Genomic DNA, 4393 nt, shown 5'->3' on the forward strand with positions numbered 1-4393 from the left:
TCATATAGAAAGTGTGCTATATATCAATACAAATATTAATTTGAATTTATCTATGTTACATGGACACCATATTTTGAAGAAAAAAAGTGTCGGATAATGCATCCATGTGTCCTTGTCGAACACATTGTATGTGATTTCAATTCATTAACCGCGCTCAAAAAGCGATTTTAGGGTCTTTAAGGCAAATATTTTCCAAATGTAAAGAAAGCTTTATATCGGACTAATGGGAAAATATTTCCTATGTTTCCTAAGCAATAGTAATACTAGAGGCACGGACATAATTACATAAAACAAAATTCACGTGGCATGCTTAAACGTTTTAAGTCCATACCTAGGTACCTGAAACACTCCCCACCTTTTGCAGAGGGAAACTTCCAAAATCCAGGACGACATGTTATTGTTAGGCCATGTGGATACTTCCCCCTTTCCCATTTGTTGTAGTTATTCACCAAGCAATAACAGTTCAATCCAACAAATAACAGAAATGGTGAACGAAAACACAAAAAAAAAAAAGTAGAGGTGTGGAGCTTATTGAACTCTCAGCGTCACATTGCAAAAATTAAGTCAATTAACTGGAATGGTGTTCAATACCTAACCACCTTGTTCAGAGAAACTAGTGGATTCCAAAATAAGACCAACTTCATCACCAGAAACAACAACACTCTCCAAGAACTCAGAAGATCATGTTTACGCAGTCTGACAATATATTGTAGTCGCTCAGGCAAGGAACACTTCAGAAGATCACGTCATGTCACAAAAATTAAACAGATCAAACACAAATCTAATTTTGTTTTCAATTAAAAAAACTAATAACAATAAAGGATACATCTTTGACATGATAATTCGAAGTGTAACCAACCCCATAAGCTAAAACCCAATTTCAATAAGTTGGTATATAAAGTTGTTACCTTGAGCAAATTGAATTCTCAATCAGCAATGCTAATTAAGCAAAGCTAGCTTGATATTTGAGACGAATTCATCCCAAATTCTACCTTAGAAATAAAATAAAAAACAAGTGTTAATGGAAATCAAAACAAAATTGTTGAAATTTGAAGAGGAGAAGGTCAAAGAACAAAAGGAGAGAAAGAGAGGACTTACCGAAATCGAAACCCAAGAAGCGGAGGCGGCAGCGCAACACCACCCTTTTTCCCTCTTCGCTTGTTTCTATTTTTTCATTTTTTTTTTCTTTCTAGGGCATATGATATGTTAACTTTCTAGATGGGTGCGAGAAGCCGAGAACTAATAAAACTCCCACTTATGTTTTCGTTTCTCTTTTCTTTTCTCACACGGTGATTTTTAACTTGACTGTTGATTGCTTACTTTGTCACGCATGATAAAGCGTCACTAAATATCCCAGAAATGTTAGATAATAATTCAAGTATTTGCACAAATACTTACTAACGGTTACAAACAATGCTAACGGATAATAAGTGTGAGAAATTACCTAACGGATCAGTATGTGTTACTAATGAGAAATCTCAAATGTTGCAAAATCACCAAAATGGTGTAGTGTAAATGGAGATCGAAGAAAAGATGACGACATTCCTTCGATTCCCGTTGGGTTAGAAGTTTGGAAATAGGCTTTACTGTAAGTTTTATTTAAGTACTTTGTTTTCTTTATTTGGCTAAGTTGTTCACATGGGATAATCTTTCAATGTTGAAATCATATTTTTTTTCTATGTTCTGGAGGTAAAAAAATAAAAAATAAAAAATAAATGAACTTTTACTTTTTTTTTAAGAGTATAACATACTACAAAAAAAAAAAAAAAAAAAAAAAAAAAAAAAAATCCTTTTATTCAAAAAATATAAATATACTTGAAACAAAAATTAGAGAATTTTTATATAGATGTTCTCTAACTTAGATAAAAATTGTTGTTCACTTCTGAAAACATATCTAATGGTCTAAAAATGTATAGTTTTTGCAATCATCTTTTGCCGAAGTTAAAAATTGTCAAACAAGTTGAATTTTTGTAGAGATGTTCTTTATGGTTAGTTGATCATATCCACAAAAAATGAGGTTTTAAATCAGTGAGCATAGCTTTTAATATCTTGATTTTTTTTCCATAATGTTGTTAAATTTTTAAGTGAGACTCTGTACCCCTCTTGAAAGTTTAATTTAATTTGTCATTTGAATACTTTAGGATTATTGTTAGAATACATGTACAATTTCAATCCTTTTGTATATAGGATGATAAATCTTAAAATTATATTGGAATATAGAAAAGCATTTACATTAAAATGTTTGTGAGGTGTTGCTAATTGCCGATTACTTATATTAAAACATTTATAGGTATTACTGAGTGCCTTCCTTCTGTAATTGGTCTCCGCTTTGTCAGTATATTCTTTCCAAGACAGATAATTCATTTATATAGTCAGAATGTTTTTTTTCAATAAAACATTTCTAGACGTTGGATCGAAACATTTCTACTCAATATTTATTTTATCAAAAAGTTTGATTTATGTTCCGGATAACTTTACCATATAACTTTGCAAATACCTCGGGATTAGACATCAGGCTAAACTTTGCATTCGGTTTTAGTTTGTTTCTAATTGTGGGTATCATTTCCTAACCTCTATTAGATCAATTTACTTCTTGAAGTATTTTAATTAATCAAGACGGCAATTCCCGTATCTCTGAAGTTGTTGTACATTTGCTTTTCTTATAACACCACCACTGAAGAGAAGAAAAAGTCTCTTGAACTAACGATAACTCTAGGGAATGAATTGTCTTAATGGTGCCACATGTATAGCTTTTTGTGATCTTGAGAGGGAAGATGACAATGTTTGAACTAGAATATTGCAGTTTGTGGTGCGTACGTTTGGAATGGACATCCGATGTAATTAATTTTGTAGTACTAAGTTAAATGGAGATCGAAGAAGAGATAACGGCATTCCTTTGATTCCCGTTGAGTTAGAAGTTTGGAAATAGGCTTTACTGTAAGTTTTATTTAAGTACTTTGTTTTCTTTATTTGGCTAAGTTGTTCACATGGGATTATCTTTCAATGTTGAAATCACATTTCTTTTATATAATCTGGAGAAAAAAAATAAAAAATAAAAAAAAAATAAACGTTTTCTTTTTTTCGAAGAGTATAACATACTACAAAAAAAATCATTTTATTCGAAGGTTATAAATAAACTTCAAAAAAAATGAGAGAATTCTTATATAGATGTTCTCTAACTTAGATAAAAATTGTTGTTCATTTTTTAAAAAATATCTAATGGTCTAGAAATGTATAGTTTGTGCAACTATCTGTTGTCAAAGTTAAAAATTGTCAAACAAATTGAATTTTTGTAGAGATGTTCTTTATAGTTAGTTGATCATATCCACAAAAAATGAGGTTTTAAATCAGTGAGCATAGCTTTTAATATCTGGATTTTTTTTCCATAATGTTGTTAAATTTTTAGGTGCGACTTTGTACCCCTCTTGAAAGTTTTATTTAATTTGTCATTTGAATACCTTAGGATTATTGTTAGAATACAAGTACAATTTCAATCCTTTTGTATATGGGATGATAAATCTAAAAATTGTATTGGAATATAGAAAAACTTTTACATTAAAATGTTTGTGAGGTGTTTCTAATTGCCGATTACTTATATTAAAACATTTATAGGTATTATTAAGTGCCTTGCTTCTTTAATTGGCCTCCGCTTGTCAGTCTATTCTTTCCAAGACAGATAATTCATTTACATAGTCATAATGTTTTTTTAAATAAAACATTTCTAGACGTTGGATTGAATAACTTTAAGTTTGATTTAAGTTGCAGATAACTTTACCATTTAATGTTGGATATACCGCCGGTAGGACTTAGGCCTAGGTGGGATCCTCGGGATTAGAAATCAGGCTAAACATTGCATGCGAGGTCGGTTTGTTTGTAATTGTCGGTACCATTGCCTAACCTTTCTCAGATCACCTTACTTCATTAAGTGTCATAATTAATCAAGACGGTAATGCCAGCATCCCTGAAGTTGTTGTACATCAGCTTTTCTTATAACGCCACCACTGAACACAATAAAAAAAACTCTTGAAGTAACTATAACTCAAGGGAGTGAATTCTCTAAAAGGTGCCACATGTATAGCTTTGTTGTGATCTTGAGAGGGAAGATGACAATATTTGTACGAGGATATTGCAGTCTGTGGTGCGTACGTTAGGAATGGACATCCGATATGATGTAATTAATTTTTCTACTACTGAGTTAAATGGAGATCGAAGAAGAGATAACAACGTTCCTTCGATTCCCGTTGAATTGGAAGTTTGGAAACAGGTTTTACTGTTAGTTTTTTTTAAATACTTTGTTTACTTTATTTGGCTAAGTTGTTCACATATGATTATCTTTCAATATAGAAATCATATTTCTTTTATATTGTAGTAGCCATATTCAGGGATATATCAC

The 4393-nt window shown here is 31.1% G+C and overlaps 1 long non-coding RNA gene across 2 annotated transcripts; it reads right to left on the reverse strand.

The window, feature by feature from the left end:
- Positions 1–344: 344 nt before the first annotated feature.
- On the reverse strand, positions 345–1288 carry LOC147500871 (uncharacterized). 2 transcript variants are annotated; one of them, XR_015219757.1, is made up of 4 exons: positions 1099–1288; positions 909–992; positions 592–731; positions 345–423 (listed from the first exon to the last, which is right to left on the reverse strand). It is a non-coding gene; the product is annotated as an uncharacterized LOC147500871 (long non-coding RNA). The 2 variants fall into 2 exon arrangements; XR_015219756.1 differs by lacking the exon at positions 345–423 and having other exon boundaries at positions 442–731.
- Between the last annotated feature and the right edge of the window lie 3105 nt (positions 1289–4393).

This window comes from Coptis chinensis, chromosome 4 (assembly GCF_015680905.1).
Source record: "Coptis chinensis isolate HL-2020 chromosome 4, ASM1568090v1, whole genome shotgun sequence".
NCBI classification, from domain to species: Eukaryota; Viridiplantae; Streptophyta; class Magnoliopsida; order Ranunculales; family Ranunculaceae; genus Coptis; species Coptis chinensis.